Source organism: Rhinolophus ferrumequinum, chromosome 28, assembly GCF_004115265.2.
Source record: "Rhinolophus ferrumequinum isolate MPI-CBG mRhiFer1 chromosome 28, mRhiFer1_v1.p, whole genome shotgun sequence".
Classification (NCBI taxonomy): Eukaryota; Metazoa; Chordata; class Mammalia; order Chiroptera; family Rhinolophidae; genus Rhinolophus; species Rhinolophus ferrumequinum.
In genome coordinates this window covers 12,345,184-12,363,584 of record NC_046311.1, presented here as the reverse complement: position 1 = coordinate 12,363,584, position 18,401 = coordinate 12,345,184, and the positions used below count along the sequence as shown (strand labels likewise).

Here is an 18,401-nt window from a genome sequence, read left to right as displayed (position 1 = left end):
AAACTGGTCGGTAGTCATTCTGGTAGAAATAGAAAGGTCAGTGGAAGTAAATAGAGGATTGCTAATTGAAATAATGAGATGCTAATGTCAACCAAATAGAAATGTAGAGGTCAAAAAGTTTGGTAACAGTTGGCCTGCATGGGGACAGTTTCTACATGTCAAAAGCATGTCACAGAATGTTCAAGAATGGTCCATGCCATATCATGGAAGCTAAAGACTAGAACTATCTGGTTAAATAAGTCATAACATAGTGGAATACTCTATATTTGTGAAAAGAAGGAGCTGTATCCATGTTTACAGATATCAAACAAAAGTGAATATCCTGGGCTTCCCAGGAAAAGAAGGTGGAGCAGGAATAATACACATTGACATATGTACCTGTGTGTTTATGAAATATTTATTTATATAAGGCAGTCCTAATAGTGGTTGTCTTGGGAAACAGATCAGAAGTAGATTTGACTTCTCCCAGATCTTTTTTTTTACTTTTATTTGTTTTTAACTGGGTACATATATTTTTTTAGTGGAAATAAAATACTTTTTTTCTTTTTTTTTAAGAAAACCACCACAATACACCTGATTATATTCCTAACGGTACCTAAATGTTGAATGCATTAAAAGTCATGTTTGTACAGATGGGCTTTTGACCCGTGTTTCTTCTCTATAATAAGGAACCATCAGCCCATTGTTATGTTGAAACGAGGAAAAGACAATCTCACACAGATGCTGACTGTTCGTATTTAAGTCTCCTCAAACACAACCTGCCCTGCGTATAAGTCAGTTCATCGTACAATCATGAAGCCCCAGATTGGTGAAGGTGACAGCTTCTGTTATAACTACCCTCGGCCATTCAGAGTACCTAAGAGCTGCTCTGAGTTGGGAAAGGAACATAAAACTTGGGCTATTTGCCCAGTCTGGACCTCCACCTCTGCTCCAATTCAAAGCATATGTGCATCCAAGTAAGCACCAAGTGTAGAATCTGATTTATGGTTTTCAAATACAACAGATACAGGAAAGGACACGTGTAAGCATATGACTTACAACTTGATGAATTTTCACAGACAACACACCTGTGGAACCAGGACCCAGATTGAGAAACGACATGACTGGCTCCCCCGGAAGTCCCCCTTGGATCCCCTTCCAGTTCACTCTCCACCCATAAAGGTAACTCTGTCCTCAATTAACACAACAGATAAATTATGCCTTGTTTTATATATGTGTGTGTGTGTGTATGTGTGTGTGTGTGTGTGTGTGTGTGTATATATATATATGGAATCATAGAGTATGTGTTCTTTCGTGTCTGGCTGCTTCAGGTATTTTGGGAACGTGTTCTCAGGTATTTTTAAAATAATTGTCAAGTAGCTACGTTTCAGCTAGTAAAGCTCCTCAAAATTGTGTCTGGTTCTCCTGGTGTGCTTGGATGGTGGAATTGACAAATGGGTTGAAACGAACTACAGACTCAAACAGGTTGTGCAGGGCTGTTGTGCAAGTGGCCCCAACCTGCTTCTCGGGCCTGCGGTTCTACCCCACCCTCTGTCGTAGCACCTTAGCCTGGCTGCCTCCTCTACTCATTCACCAAGCCCCGTCTTCCACGCTGGATCTAAGCCTTCGCCGTCTGTTCCGAACCGTAAAATTGCATTCCCTTGGTGTTTTCTTCCCCGCGCGCTTTTCCTGTATCGTGGGTAGCATTTGTCACATTATATGTTAGTCAAGAGTCTCCCTCTGCCTAGCTCTTTTTATGGGGTCCCTAGAAAGCAGTGTCCTGTTGGTCCCATTATATGCACACCACCTGTGCTGGGTGAGTGAGAAGCGATCTCTCTCCACGGATTTGCTAATCTGCAGAGACTTTGATCTGTACCACTTAACCTTGCGCTTCCCACCTGCCAGCCGTTGTTCTAAGTGTTCCCTTTATCCCCACAACAATGTTGGAGGGCAGGTCCTATTAGGATCCCTGTTTGAGATTAAGTAACATGTCCACCATCACCCCACAGGTGAAGTGGCAGAGACCAGATACGGGATGCAGGCAGCCTGGTTCCAACCTGCTCCCCATAACTGGTTGCTAGTCTTCAAGACACGGTGATAGATGTGCACTGTGGAAACTGAAATTGTTGCCGACGGGGATATGTGGTGGGTGGTATGATGAGACATCCTGCTGGAGGGTATGCTGGGGTCAGATCCCAGGCCTTGGCCGTTGTGCTGAGGAGTTTTGACTGTTCTGTAGGCAGTGGAGGACCAATGAGGTTTCTGAGCACATGACTGTGTTTGAGGAAAGTGACGTCAGTAGCAGCATGGTGGCTAGGCACAATTGTGGAAGGCTTGGCAAGAGACCCATGGAGGTCCCACAGGAGTCGGGCAGTGGGAGTGGGAGAGGGGAGCTAGGCCTCTGGCTGAATGCCCCCATCAGACTCTCCCTCCAGAGACCCACTAAGACGAGTAAAGGGGCAGCGTCAAGAGCAGTGAGCCACAGAAGGACTGACTTAGCAGCCAAGGAAGCCAGATCCTTAGCAGGTCTTTGTTCTGGGGAACACCAGCCAGAGCTGAGGGTAGGCACAACACCCTAAAAATGGCATTCATTGTGCGTTGAGCACACTGATGGTGGGGGCCACCACCATCTCCAGCCTTTTCCCCCAGGAAACGAGAAGAGACTTTTCTGGGGACTCTGACCAACCCAAGAGGAAGCCTCTAAAGATACCTGGGGGTTTCCCCAAAGAAATAACTCAGCCAAATCTCCATACGCGAAGCCTAGACTCACAGACCTCACCCAATGGCCAGAGCTTCTCCAGGCGTCTGCGCGCCGCCCAGCTCTGACATATGAGTAAGCAACCAGGGATGAGCAGGCATTTGGGGAAAGTCTAACGAGGAAGACAGAGACCAAAACAAATGAGATGGATTAAGCAAGGAGGAAGTTAAGCTGTTTATACACTGAGAGATCATTGGCGATAAAAGATACATAACAAAATACGCAGTGGGGAAAAAAACTCATACATGGACCAGTCCACAAATTTCAGTAACTGAATAATAGAAGTTCCACAAAGAAAAGAGAAATTCAAGAAGATTTTCAGAACTAAAAGACTCAGTCTTTTAAACAATGTGCACGTGTATAACGGGGGAAAACTAACCACCCAAATTTTTAAAAGGAGGGAGAGGACCAACCTGAGACTTTCTTCACTTGGCGTGGCTGCTGCTGTTTAAGGAAATAGGGAAGCAGAAAGTCTTGTGAGGAAGCTCGTTTGCATCTGAGTGACTGGGTACTGTCGTCAGCACGTGTTGACGTCCAGCAGGCACAGAAATCCTGTGTTGAAAGAAAATAAGGACAGCATTAGAACAAAGCATAGGAGTCCTTTGAATACAGGTATTAAGAAAATCACAGGAGAAGGTATGATTTCCCTGGCATTTGAAGAGGGCCACAAAGGCGTGGATAGGAGAAGGAAAGTGAAAGAAATGTCAGAGGCAGGAGAACAAGGCATGCTGGGAGGAAGCTAAGAGCAATTAGGCAGGCCTTTGAGAAGGAAAATGTATATGGAGTTTAGTATCTCTGAAAAGAAGCCCGTGGGTGTTCTGACCCTGGAAGCCATGGGTGATATCCGAGAGAACAATTTTAGTTGGACCCAAGTGTGCATGAGAGAGAGAGAGACAGATCCCCAAGACAGTTGTTTTCGACTTCTCGTTCTCTGTACCACCTGAATACTGGGATTTTGGGGACACCCTTGAAATGATAGAAAGGCTGAAAACCACATCATCCATCCAAGTCTGCAGCAGTCTGAACACTATCCCCAGAAGGCCACGTTCAGGTCAGCAGACAGCTCGTGGGGCCCTGGCTGCCGTGCTGCCTCTCGTCTCTTCTGTTGGTGAAGCACACGGGACCCACTCTGCCTCCCACACCCCATGCGGGCTGCATTCAGGTGTGTGGACCGAACTGCCCAGGTGTGTGGAAACTTGACCTACATACTGAACTGGAATCGGTCTTATCGTTGATGACATCGTACAAAGCTGTCTTGCTGTACTTAAATGCCCTTTTGAAAATTTTGGTGGATCAAACGCCTGTTCTGACTGTAAGGTCAGAGGTCAGACCAGCAAACCATGTCTACGTCTTTCTGATTATTCTAAGGAAGGTAGAGCTGTGCACAGCAGGTAGTCCCTCCGAATTACAAAGCTCACTAGTGTAGTTTTTTAAGATACGGGAAAAAACGGTGATCTCTTTCTCAATTTGCCATCAACATCGAGTAACTATTCTCTCCCATGTAGTAACTACTCTACAGTGTAGTCAGACCACTTGGTAAAGCTCAGTTACTACGTTGGATAAAATCGATGTTTGTAGATACCCTAGATTGCTTGCCTTTTTCCTTGGGATTTTTGTTTTGTTTTCAAAGAAAGTTACAGTCCTCTGATGTTTTGAACTGGGAAATGGAAGGTGATCAGGGTATGATTTCCTGTTCGGTGAGACAAGTTCAAGTGTTTTTAGTCTGGTTTGAGACAGGAGTTACCTAATCAGTGAAAGTCGCAGGGTCTAAAACGGGTTTACAGTAAAGATATTTTCTAGAAGTGATGTTTGGCATGGCCGCTGGTGTCAAGACAACGTGTATGTTTTTAAAGTGCTTTAGGCCTTTGGTCAGACACATTTTTCCCATGAGGCCACAAAATGAACACACCAGCAACACATTATCATTTATAGTTTTGTTTCTTATGTTACTCAATAATTTATAATAAGGAAGGGCAGGTGTCCTCACAGCTAAACTTGTTTTATTTGTTGAGAAGGGTTTATTTTCCATCTCTAAATTTCTGGGTATTTTTATTTGTTTGTTTGCTAGGTTGGTTGGTTTCTATAAAACATAACAGAGTAGTATAGCCTGCTAGTGTACAGTAGAATTGGATTTGTGACTGTCAGTTTTCCTGTAAATTTTTTTTTCTGCTTTTGCTATTTTTTTCTTCTTTTTTTTTTAATAATAAAAAGATTTCCCTTACTAGATTGTTGACAAATAAATCATTTTTGGTGTCACATAGCATTCTTTGCTTGAATATGGCATGTGCCCTCTTAATTGTGTGACCTTTAATGTGCATAATGAATAGATTTGATGATTACATGGAAGGGAAGATAAGTGATGAACTGGAAAATAAAATTAATTGCCAACAGGTCAATCACTATATGGTGATTTTTATTGCAAACTAAGTGTGGAATCAGAGTAACATTTAGGAGTAACCACAAATAACCCGATTCTCCGAAAGGTCTGTATGGGCAGAAAAGCATGTCAGCACATCATCAGACGGGGATTTGGAAATGGACCTTGTACCTGACTCTTCAATTGGCATAGGGAAGTCATTGGAATTCCATTCAGAAGCTGGCCTTATAACAGCACTGTACAAAGTAACTTTACAGTACTGCCTATTTAGTTCTTTAATAGTCTGTCGTGACAGCAGCGTGCCATTTGCCGTAGTGATATGTAGGACAAATAATGTTGGAACTACTATGCAATCTGTATTATCCACCCTGCCTGTGAGCCAGCTGGTGAAAAAAACCACTGGTATCTAAAAAAAAAAGTGGCCAGGGTTTGAGATTTCCCCAACTAAATTATGTGACTTTTAATCTAAACCTTTTGGAATGATTTCTTTGGTTTGATCATGTATAAGCAACAGAGAATAAATGATTTTATGTTATAAACACAATCAAAAAGTTTTTCCTTTTTAATAAATCAAAAAGTTGTTTCTTTTTATTGCAGTATAGCATACACAGTCTTAACCTTATAAACAGTTTTTCTTACAATGAATTACATTCTTGCCATTTTAGTTTATTCTTCCTTGGTATTTCCTTTGTTTTCTCTTGGGTTGCAGATGGGTGGTTAGCAATTTGTGTTTGTTTTTGCAATTATTTGGAAAACATACCTACTTTTTAAACTATACAAATCACTATCTTTTTATGCTTTCCAAAATCATGTTTGGAAAAGTTCTTTTTCTAGTCACCAAAGCCAAGACAAAAGCCATAGTGTAGATTCCATTATGTACAGAATTTAGCTTCCTTTCACTTTTCTGGCCCCTCCAGCTTTCTGGCCATGGTTAATTTCATCTGAATTATGGGTAATGTTTCCAGTAAGGATGGTAGGGGCGGGGGAGGGGGGGATACCTCTTAGCAACCTCCCTAGGAAGAGGAATGCATTTTCTGAGACCTTGTAGATCAAAATGTATATTTTAGTTGCCATTCGTTTTGTTGACCTGAACCAGCAACTTACCTGAGAATAGCTTTTGTGTTACAACTTTTCTTAAACTGTTACTATTTTGCTGCATTGTTTTTTATCCCTAGCTGTTCCGGTGGAGAAAGCTGAGCCCATCCTCATTTGATTATTTCTAGATTAACTGGGATTTTTCTGATGGGCGTGTTCCAAATTATTTCTTGTCCTTGAAATTCAAAAATGTCCTGAGGTTCTAGCTAATCTGGTTCTCTTTTGAGTATTCCTGTCTAGAACATGAGTCTTACATACCATCCGAGATATTTTTCTGGTCTCTTTTGCCGTTCTTTCAACATTATTTACATTTCATTTTTAAATCATCATTTGCAGATTGAGTTTCTGTTTTCTAATCTCCAAGTTTATCTTCTTCTCTTAGCACTTTCATCTTTGCTCTTTCTTCTGTGTATTCTGGGAGAATATCTGAATTCTTTACTTCATACCTGAGTTGATTTTTTCTAATGTCATTTCAACTCAGCATCACCTCCAAAGCAGGTGTTAAATCTATGATTATTTTTCTACTTCCTTGCAATCGCCTGCCATCCATCTCTAGTCATATATCATCTGTATTCATATATTACCTGTATCTGAACGCCTGGTTTTTAAAATCTCATCCTGAGCTCTCCTTGGTGCCTTTATGTTATTATTTCATGGAGAATTTATTAAGACTTAAGACTTCATAAGATTTATTAAGTTACTGATTATTAAGAACATAACTTTCTAAAAATTTTCTACACTCAAGAAAAGTAGTAAAAATAGCTATCATTTTATGAGTGCTTCATTTTCACCCGATATTATGCTAAATGCTTTATAGATATCATTTTATTTAATCCCCAGGACACCCTGCAAGAAGGAAGTATTATCCTCATTTTCAAAGGCTATTGAAAAGCCCAAGGTCACCCATCCCGAAGTTAGTAAGTTGAAGAGTCAGAATTTAAACCCAGGTCTGTCTGGCTCCAAAGCCAGTTTTTCTTCCTACACTATACTATCTCCTCTATAATAATGATTTTCATAGGTTTTTATTTTAATCAAACATTCAGAGAAATAATACTCCCTCTTTGCAGGAGATTTCTTTTCATTACCCCATTTTATCTATCTACTATTTATCGATCTATCTCTGTGAATTCAACCTTTTAATGAGAGGTCACTGCACCTGGGTGTGTGGAGTTATTCTAGAGCGCTCTCCTCTTCGTCTCCCTGCCCCAGGAGCTGTGAAGTCTGTAGGCCAACTGCAACGTTTCCTCCTCTCCAGGGAGATTGTGTCCTGGAGGAACAAAGGCACCGGGTGTGGGATCCCCAACACCCAGGTGGGAACCGCGGCGGGGCTGTGGCCTCGCCGTGTAGCTCAGGTCAGCTCTGTAGCCCCGTGCTCATGCCCGTGTTCCCAGCCAGCGTGCTGATTACAGGGAGTGGAGCCGGGTTGAAGCGGGTGAAGCGCCACGAAAAGGCAGCCATCGTCCTTCCAGGGCAGCGCCTGGCCCCGCGGGCTCCCTCTGGCCCCGCCCCCCCGGCGGAGCGGCCCTCGCGGGCGGTCCCAGCATGCACCGCTGCGCTGCCCCTCTGCCCTGCTGGCCACTGGAGCCTCCGCCTCCGGACCGAGCAGCAGCAAGGTGCGTGGGAGGATGAGGCGCCTGGGGGGTGTGGGGGGCGGTAAGGGGCCCGGCAGGATCTCACGGCCCGGGTGGGCGCCGGGTAGGCCAAGGTCATGTCTCCAGCACCCGCCCGCGCAGGCCGTGTCTGGGCCCTGTCCCCGCGCAGGCCGTGTCTGATCCCCGTCCCCGCGCAGGCCATGTCTGATCGCTGTTCCCGCGCAGGCCGTGTCTGATCCCTGTCCCCGCGCAGGCCATGTCTGGGCCCTGTCCCCGCGCAGGCCCTGTCTGGGCCCTGTCCCCGCGCAGGCCGTGTCTGGGCCCTGTCCCCGCGCAGGCCGTGTCTGATCGCTGTTCCCGCGCAGGCCATGTCTGGGCCCTGTCCCCGCGCAGGCCATGTCTGATCGCTGTTCCCGCGCAGGCCGTGTCTGATCCCTGTTCCCGCGCAGGCCGTGTCTGATCCCTGTCCCCGCGCAGGCAGTGTCTGGGCCCTGTCCCCGCGCAGGCCGTGTCTGGGCCCTGTCCCCGCGCAGGCCGTGTCTGGGCCCTGTCCCCGCGCAGGCCATGTCTGGGCCCTGTCCCCGCGCAGGCCGTGTCTGGGCCCTGTCCCCGCGCAGGCCGTGTCTGATCCCCGTCCCCGCGCAGGCCATGTCTGATCGCTGTTCCCGCGCAGGCCGTGTCTGATCCCTGTCCCCGCGCAGGTCGTGTCTGATCGCTGTTCCCGCGCAGGCCGTGTCTGATCGCTGTTCCCGCGCAGGCCGTGTCTGATCGCTGTTCCCGCGCAGGCCGTGTCTGATCCCTGTCCCCGCGCAGGCCGTGTCTGGGCCCTGTCCCCGCGCAGGCCGTGTCTGATCGCTGTTCCCGCGCAGGCCGTGTCTGGGCCCTGTTCCCGCGCAGGCCGTGTCTGGGCCCTGGTCTTCTGTTCCCGCGCAGGCCCTGTCTGGGCCCTGTCCCCGCGCAGGTCGTGTCTGAGCCCTGGTCTCCTGTTCCCGCGCAGGCCGTGTCTGATCGCTGTTCCTGCGCAGGCCGTGTCTGATCGCTGTTCCCGCGCAGGCCGTGTCTGATCCCTGTCCCCGCGCAGGCCGTGTCTGGGCCCTGTCCCCGCGCAGGCCCTGTCTGGGCCCTGTCCCCGCGCAGGCCGTGTCTGATCCCTGTCCCCGCGCAGGCCGTGTCTGGGCCCTGTCCCCGCGCAGGCCGTGTCTGATCGCTGTTCCCGCGCAGGCCGTGTCTGGGCCCTGTTCCCGCGCAGGCCGTGTCTGGGCCCTGGTCTTCTGTTCCCGCGCAGGCCCTGTCTGGGCCCTGTCCCCGCGCAGGTCGTGTCTGAGCCCTGGTCTCCTGTTCCCGCGCAGGCCCAGGCCAAGTCCTGGGTGGAGTCGCTGCTCCTGTTGCTGCAGCCCCTGCACACTGGTCCTTGCGATCCATTTGACGCGGCCCCGGGGCTGCAATGCCAGTGGTTTTCTTTTGCCATAATGGGCTTTTGTGAGTTGCTAGGTTGGCTCCATCTTCCCTGGATGTGAAGTCCACTCAGGTGAATAGAGATCTAGCCCAGATTTCTGCCGAGTTCTTAGGTAGAGGGTTCAGCAGGGAGCCCTGGAGACTGTCCCTGGTGGACTGAAGGAAGACCTCGACTTGATTCCCCAAGCCACGAGCCACCGTGGCCTCTGTACCCCTGGCGAGGAAGCCTCTTTGAGTAGCTTTGTTTTTCTCAGTGAAAGTTATTATCCCTATGCAGTGACTTCAAACACTACAAACACCCCTTTATTTACTCTAAAATTCGACAAAATTTATCAAGGACCCAGTATGGCTCAGACCCAGTATGAGGTCATCAGTGATGAAAATGGCACCTACCCTCTACTTTGTAGTCAATTTGCAGGCCTAACTCACCTGCAAAGTGTCTTCTGATATCTAGGGCTTACCCTAATTTTTCTTTTATCTCATCAGAAAATGTCTTAAATCCACTGGAATGAGAAAGAAAAAAAACACAAACCACTAATTAGCATGTGGAGTTGTAGAAAAGGTAAAACAAACCAGTTAGGTTGGTTTGAGCAGTGTTTGAGCAGTAAATATTTACTGACCCATCCATTAATGGGTCAGTAACTATTTTAGTAGATCTAGACCAGCATTTTTTAGAGAGTCTAGATTAGGCTAGAATAGACAATAAAATACATCACATAGTACGCGTAAGTGTTGCTTTGCGAAACTTTGGTTTTAGTGTTGTGTATTTGTAGGTATGTTGTCCTAGTAAATGTCCATGTTGTCATGATGTAAAATGTATCTATTGTGCATTGCATTTGAAAAATTAAGTTACTGGTTTCAGATAAATACGTTCCATAATCAGAAAGTACCCTTGCAGTAGTAACAATCTATCTTGATACCAATGATTTATGTGATTGCAGCTGTGGAAGAGTCAAATGGTATTTCTGCCCTAATTAGCTCTATGTTTTATATTTACTTTACTTGCTATTAGCATGGCATGTGTTTGGTTATCTGATCTATCAGAGTCAGTGTAGATCATTGCTGACATGGAAGGAATGGAATGAATGGCAGAATTGCTCCCGTATAGGAGATCAGTCACTCTGATTGTTGCCAATCCTGGAAGCCAGAAGCCCTCGTTGTTACTATGAAAATATGCATGATTTATAGGTTACTTCTACTGTTGCCTCCTGTGACCATACAAGGAGGATCGGTGCTTTACATTCTTCCTGCTGAAACCTAGTCATGCAGTTTTACAGTCAGGACTTTTCTGGTCTATTCTAGTTATTGTGTTACTTTCTCTGAAAACAGAACCTTGACAGAGTCTATCTGAAGCCAAAGGGATTTTGTTATTGAATTGCCAGATGATTTTCTTTTCAGTTCTGATAAAAGGTTAAAAAAAAAAAAATAACTAAAATTGGAAGCCCTAAAATGCTCATTGTAATAACTAGTTTTATATTTTGCGTGTGTGTTTATTTGTTGAATGCTTGATTGATTTTGATTTTAAGGCTTTAAATAACTAAATTTAGACTGTAGTTGTTGGAGATAATTTCCCAATGTACAGGTGATCCTTTAATGTCCAGGCCAGACACTTAATTGTAAACGGCTAATATTCCATTTTGCAAATGGGCCTCACAGACAGTTTGACATGATAAAGCAAACTATTTTTACTTTAACCGTACTTACTGGTATTGTAACTGCTATGGTAAGAGCTCCATAAATGTGTGGATGAATGAACATTATAAATTATTCATGTATACATTCAGTGATTCAATTTGTTAGTTTTCAGTCAGACTTAATTTTTATATCTCATTTCTTTTTTTTTAATTATTATTATTTTTTTAAAGATTTTATTGGGGAAGGGGAACGGGACTTTATTGGAGAACAGTGTGTACTTCCAGGACTTTTCCAAGTCAAGTTGTCCTTTTAATCTTAGTTGTGAGGACACAGCTCAGCTCCAGGTCCAGTGGCCGTTGTTCGTTGCAGGGGGCGGAGCCCACCATCCCTTGCGGGAGTTGAACCGGCAACCTTGTGGTTGAGAGGACGCACTCCAACCAACTGAGCCATCTGGAGCTCAGCGGCAGCTCATTGAGGTCATTCTAGTTGTGGAGGGCGCGGCTCGCTGGCCCATGTGGGAATCGAACCAGCAGCCCCGTTGCCCAGAGCTTGCGCTCTAACCACCTGAGCCACCCGTCTGCCCCCTCATTTTTTTAAGGTCAACCAATATTTGGCATATTTATTTCAGGGCAGTTATGACATGTCTTTGAAAAGAGATAAGTGAATAGAAATCCTGTTCTATAGAATACTCGCAAACAACACCGAATTGTGAAACAAGTTGTGACATCAGAATTTGTAATTCAAAACCAGCCTAATTCAAAGGAAGTTAAAAAAAAAAAAACACAAAGGAATATTTCCCCTCACTTCAGCAATGTCCTGCCTGTGAGGTCTCAGTGGATGCCAGTGAGGGACACTTTATAATCAACTTGGTATGTTGATTATAACATAATGCTCACATCTCTTTAGTGTCTTCCAAGGTGTTAGATCCCTTCACTTCCTGTGTAGTTCAGTTCACCTGTTAAGTGTTCCCCCACAGGAAGAACAAATGACTGTGGAAGTTCAGAGACTATGCCAGCTTTTCCCAGCCATAGCCAAAGCCCGAGACTCAGTCCCTAGACAGCAGGGACCATAGCTGTCTCGTTCACTGTCATTTCCCTGTTTTCAGGCACATAGGAGGTGTTCAATAAATAATTATTGAAGGGGTGAGCATGCCACAGAAGGAGGAAGAAGAGCAGCAGAAGGTACATAGAGCTTAAAACATAGGGGAAGGAGCGTGATCAGCTAGGTCCTTCACTAATAGTTATTGAGGGTCTCCTAGGAACCTGGTGGTGTGTCTGGGGTGAGATCTGGGCTCCTAGTGTGTTTACAGCCTAGTGGACACAAGGCACACACCTGCATGTGTGCATGCACACGTGCGCGTGCACACACACACACACACACAGATCAAGTTGGATTATAGAAGTATTTTGTGCTTTACTAGAAAAGAACGGGACTGCATATAAAATGGGGCTAATGGTGGGAATCGAGAGAGAGAAAGGTTGATTCAAGAGGCAGAGTTTCCCTGAAGAAATCGGTGGGGCGTGGTTAAGGAGGGATCAGAGGCGTGGCATGAGCAAAGGACACAGCGGGCATAGCCACTGACTCAGCCCAAGGGGAGGTTGGTATTGGGGTACAGTGGAGAGTAAAGTAGGATAGGCTGGGCGGGGATCCCATTTTGGAGGGAAGTTTAAAAAGTAGGCAGTCAGAAGTTTAGACACAATTTAACCAGCATTAAGAAGCCACAAGTTTTGGTACAAGGAGGTAATTTGATGAGGGCTGTGTCTGGAGATTACCAAGTGATCTGGCAAGCAAGAGGGCAGCTTGGTCTCAAGGACCAGAAAGGGAGAGAAAACAGCCCCCCAGGATTGGGGTCTCAGGACCACTCTTGCACCTGGATGTCCTGGTCCCCGGGGATGCCTTGGTGGCATCCACCAAAAGCAGCTGCTGAGGGGAGATGCATTAGGTTTAGAACTCCACTCCGAGAGAGTCTGGAAATGACCTAAGAGTGACCGAGCCTGTCCAATAACCACAATCCTACACGCGCTCCCTCTGAACCTCAAGCCTGGTCTCTGTTTCTAGTACCCCGTGGAGTAACAAAGTCTTTTGTTAATTAGCAGGCAGAGGGGGGATTGTCTTGTGCTTGAGAACAAGACTTAGTTGGCTGACATCAGGAAACTTAGTCCAGCTGGTGTTTTTCATGGGACACTCCATCTTGCTTTTTTAACAAAATCGTACCCAAGAATTCACAAGCTGAAGAGAGGTACCCATTCTTGGGTGTCTCAGATTAGCCAAGCAGATCTCCTCCCAGTTCTTTGTTGGCAGGTGGCATGTAGGATATGGGATAGGAGAGAGAACTGGGATAACTGGGAAACGATAGAATAATCTCCGTGAGGTTAGAAACATTGTAGAGTAATCTTAGTGAGGTTAGAAACATTATAGAGTAATCTCTGAGTTAGAAACATTGTAGAGTAATTTCCCCGAGGTTAGAAACATTGTCTCCATCTTTGTGTTTCAAGAACCTTATACAATGCATGTGTCCAATGAATGATGGTTGGATGGATAAGGGATATTTTGTTGCCTCATTATTGTCACACATAACATATTAACAACCCAGATATTCATTCATTCATCACCCTCTTGCTTCCTATTTCTTCCTACCATGTAAAAGCTGATACAACTCGTATAAATCCATTCAGAGCATGTGGAATATTTAATTTATTTAGATGCCCAGCACACTGGTAGCTAAAGGGAGTGCAGATGTTGAAGCTACCCAGGTTCTCCCTTCACAGACTGAAATAGGCGTGGGATTGGTTGTCTGGGGAGCCAGGGGTCGAAAACTTTATCTGCCCCTTTTTGTCTGTTTCCTGATGCCATGTTTATGTAGTCTTAGCTCCTTGTTTAAAATCCACGGCTTATGTTTGCATGCATGTGGGATGTGAAATACTAATAGTAAATGTGTGAGAGTCCATCTCCTCTGTGGTCCCAATGTGTACCTGTGTAGAGCACACAGATATACCCACACCACATACAGATTTCCCTCTGCACTCTGCCAAATAGGGGTGTGCACACTTTTGTTCATCTGTGGGAGTGTCTGTTGTGGCAGTCAGGCTGTATTTTTATTCTTGAGATCCTTAGCTCTTCAAAACATGTCATGTGCCTGGCACATAGTATGAACCCAATAAATACTTGTTGAATGAGTTAATGAATAAATGCCATATTCAGAGAATTGTCATGGGTGCTAGACTTTCCACAGTCCGATACTCAAGATTTAATTGGAGGGACTAAGTCTATACGCACGAAATAAAGCCTATTACAAAGTAACATAGGACTGAAACCCATGGATGAAATAAATTAATAATATAATCATAATTATAGGTCACATTCACAGAGTACTTACCATATGCCAGGTACTCTCCTAAGTGCTTTTTTATATATTAACATATTTCATATTTCTGCAACTCTGATTTAAACAGTATTGTGATTGTTTCCCTCATTTTGCATCTGAGAAACCCAAAGGGACTGAGAGGTGAAGTGACTTGTCTGGAGTCACACAGCCAAGAAGAGTCTCACGTGGTGAGCACACAGTAGGACGAGGGTTTAGTGACAACACCTTTCTGGAAGAGGCCAGTTGAGATGTGGCCTGTCCCATCACTGACAGCCACCCCTGAGGCTGGGCGCCATATACGCAGACTGCCTGCCAGCCGTCTGTGGGGGCAGCGGATGGCGAGGCCGAGAGCCGTCTCCCCTGACACTGTGTCGTCTGGCTGGCATACAGCTCCATGGCTTTCCCAGAGTACGGGAAAGAAATTCTTTGCTTCAGGGACTCAGTATGTGACAGACTTAAGTCCTCCAGGGAAAAAAGTCTCCCCCGTCCCCACAAACTCAGTAGATCTGGCCATCTTCATGACACACAAGATGGACTGTAAGTTTTGAAAAAGCCCAGTGAATTGCCCGTTGTGGTAGAGAGAGGAAGAGACACATCGTAAAAAACTGAATGTACTCACAGCACCGAGTGTCCCCTCTGTGCCAAGAGCCGTCCTGACTGCTGAACAAAGCAGAGAAAACGCCCAGCCCTCCTGGAGCGGACGTTCTCATGGGGTGACAGAGGACAAACAAGTAAATAAGGAAGAAGCCACGTGTATTAGACAGTGACGAGACTGAAGCGTGAAGCAGGAGAGGGGAGGAAGTGTGCAGGGAGGGAGGGCCCTGCAGTTGAAATGGATGTGAACCCTGAGTTCTGATGACCTGTTTTCTCACTTCCTCACAAAATCGCCTGTCAATCAAGTGATCTGCCAGGGAAAGTGTGGACCCTGGTGAGAGCAGCTAAGGGAGCCAGGGTTCAGGGCCCGTCGTCTCCTATCCATTGTGGGGATTCAGGCAGATCACCTGGAGTGCGGGGGGAGGGGCTATTTTATGTCCACACGTGGTCTTCAGATTCAGGCAGTGCAGGGATGGCCCGACATTTAGGGAGACATTTGCTTGCTTCATTATATCCCCCAGGAGTTCTCCCGTATACCTATTTAAAGGATACACAGTTTGATAGCATTTGGAGTGAACATTTCTGTCTGTGAGCAAAGCTTTGCATTGGAAAGTCCTGTGAAAACACTAAGAGGAAACATTACAGGAAAATATAGTTTGTTGAGAGCAAAAGCTTGGGGAACTGGACTGCTTAGGTTCAGATCAATAGGCCCAAAACTGTATTCACTAAGTTTCTTGTAAGGGATTTTCTCCTTTGAGGGAAAAGCGAGTCAAGTCTATCAAACGTACATTTTCCTTTCTAGAAAATTCGGTTAAGGATTTGATTGAAACCTAGCATGTGATTCAGAGTGCCGGAAGATGGTCCACTCGGTGCAGCTGTGACACTTTGCTCCCGGCCAGCAGAACTCTGGGTACGGTGTCTCCTCCTCTTCCTGCTGGGCCCAGAGTCTGTTTTCCTGTGTCCCGCTTAGCCTGTTGTCCTCTCCCCGTGTTCCTGAGTGGCGTCCAGAATCCTGATTGGGTTTGCCTTGGATCCACACTGCTCTTATTCCACTCCCCTGCTTTACTATAGGAAATACACTCTGTTGGCGCTTTAAACGTCTACTCACTTTAGTAACATTTAGCGTCAAGCTTGTTCAGTGTGTAAGAGACTCATCAGTTTTATAATGCACCCCCGGCTGCTCCCCGTGAAACTTCTCCACTAAGATCAGGCTTCATTTCCTACATTGACTTGTCAGAAGTGTGCTCTTCACTGTTTAAAATGCAATGAATCATTAAGATTTTAATAAATGCTTAATATTGATTAATGAAGATTCAAAATATACAACTGATTTAATGTCTTACGTCGCTGCCAAACTTCTCCCAGAAAATGGAACCGTGGGGTATTACCTAGAAGGAAGGACACCCGCACACATGCATCGTGCTCTGTCATGTGCCCGGGGTTCTCGCTTTCTGTTAGCAACGAACTGATACATTTATGACGAGGCACGAGTGAGAAAGAGAAAAGGAGAGGCATTACCTTTGGAGTCCTCGAAAGAACCGTATTTGTATTTATTCACCTTCTTCAGAGGAGCTGGACCCTTCGGCGGAGCTGTAGCAAACCTTCAGAATCCCTCACTTCCATCCCTCTTACTGTTGTCCCCTGTTACATAGATCGCGCAGTAGGTTAATTTGAACATCTGTCCCCGAAGAAGAGCGAATTGCGCCTTGACAGCAATTCAAGAAACCCAGCAGCTCACAGCCTGTTTTTGTTGGTAGAGGAGGTGTTGCGCTCTGCCTACGTACTATACATATTTGACTTGTTGTACCTTATGTGTCATCGGCAGATGACATGCATGTAATTCACCAGATGATGAATGGCTTGTTGAATTCCCAGACAGGGAATCCGGAGTAGAGTTGAGGGGTCTTTTCTTCCCCAGAGTGACAGTGAGAGTCGGACGCTCACAACGACGGGTGTTTGGCGGGTAGGGACCAGCTAGGTACCATCTTAAGCTCCAGGAGTGAAAGAGGTCTAAGGAATGTCGCGGAGGCTCCCCAGTGGAGTGGAGTGGGGAAGCAGATCGGGACCAGTGAGGTGATGATAGTGAAGTAAGTGCTGTAATGTCACTGTGAGCGCAGAGCAGGGAGGGCGGGGGCTGGTGGGCCGGGCAGGGGAGACAGAAGGAAGCCCACAGAAGGGCGCCGAAACTGCCTGAAAAGGAGCGGGAAGGGGCAAAGGGAGATTCTGGAGAGTTGGTTGCAGCCAGGCTGCCTCCCATGCTAAGGAATCCTGTAGGGAAAAGGCAGCAGGAGAGAGAGACAGGAGGAAGAAAACAACGTTTAATGAGAGAGAGAAGTCGGGGGGCAGCTGGAGGAAGATGGACTAGAAACGGGGGGTCTTAGGCAGGAAGACAGGCCATTCTGCCTTGTCTCCTGGTGACATGTGAGGAGGGTCTGAACCACAGCCTGCCACCCTAAGCGGCTGGAGGCTCAGCCCTCCTGCCAGACGAGTTTGAAAATGTATGAACCACGTAAGCGGGAAAAAAGAAAGTCTGGAAAGAGAAAACCAGAAGAGAAAGAGTGGAATAGGTAAGTGTTGAGAGAAGAGGCCTTCACCAGTTCTCCTTCCCTGAGTTAAATTCATTAGCGAAATTTGAGAAACTGTGGTTTCCAAGAATTTGAAAGTGATGTTTCCTCTTCTCGGCCTGTAGTCAGTTTTTCATTTGCTATCATCTCTTAGCTGGCAGAGGAAGACAGGTGTCTTTCAGCAGGTAAGTCAGCCAATTGGAGGAGCTTTGCAACAGGCTTTCAAGGGAAGGCCGGTGCAGCCCCAGCCTCCTGGGAGGTGAGGTTTGGCTTACAGGGGTGCAGGACTCAACTTGTTGAAGCTTCCTGACTTGTCAAAGCACCTTTAAATAATCCACGCCTGGAGTTGTTTCATCCTCAGGCAGGAGAAAGTGAAAATGGCCCCAAAAGGTTCACTGTCTCACATAAACATTATAAAATGTAGGCACGCTTTACCTTTGAAATGGACAGAGATGACATTTATGTCCTGCTGCTTACTAGGTGTGTCTTTCAATGTCTCTCATGATTGTTCTTTGGAGACGGACACAAATAAAAACCAAGAGACAGAAGAAAGAAAAGACATCTGTCTTTTCTAAAAAGAAGAGTGGGCAGACTCTTTTATTTTGGGGTTGTTCCGTGGTTCAGAAAGGCTTCCCTTACGAGGAAGCAGGCCCCGGAGTGTGGACTGACGCTCCTTCGTTGGTGAGCTTGCTGGTGGTGATTTAGTGAGCAAAACGCCCGGCCCGTATCCCCGGGCTTCTCGAGGAGACCATGGCTGTCAAACCGGCTCGGAGGAGAGTGTCTTGTCAACCGTGTGTCAGTCAGGTTTCTGTCCACCACACAAACCCCTTCCTTCCCATGGAAACGGCGGGACCATCCTGTTCAGGGGTTAACCAGTGACCACATGCACCCCATTGCAACGAAGATGAGGCAATCGTTTGTGCTCCTGCGGCTGGCTGATTCCAGTTTTCTCCTCTCCCAAGTGGTGAAACAGGAAATGACATCCCAT

At 46.2% G+C, this 18,401-nt stretch overlaps 1 protein-coding gene across 1 annotated transcript in view; it reads left to right on the top strand.

The window, feature by feature from the left end:
* Positions 1-1,084: 1,084 nt before the first annotated feature.
* Positions 1,085-18,401, top strand: part of CERS3 (ceramide synthase 3) — a 104,872-nt gene continuing 87,555 nt past the window's right edge. The window contains exon 1 of the mRNA XM_033100147.1: positions 1,085-1,161. The gene's annotated coding sequence lies outside the window, so the exon portion shown is untranslated. The remainder of the gene's footprint in view (positions 1,162-18,401) is intronic.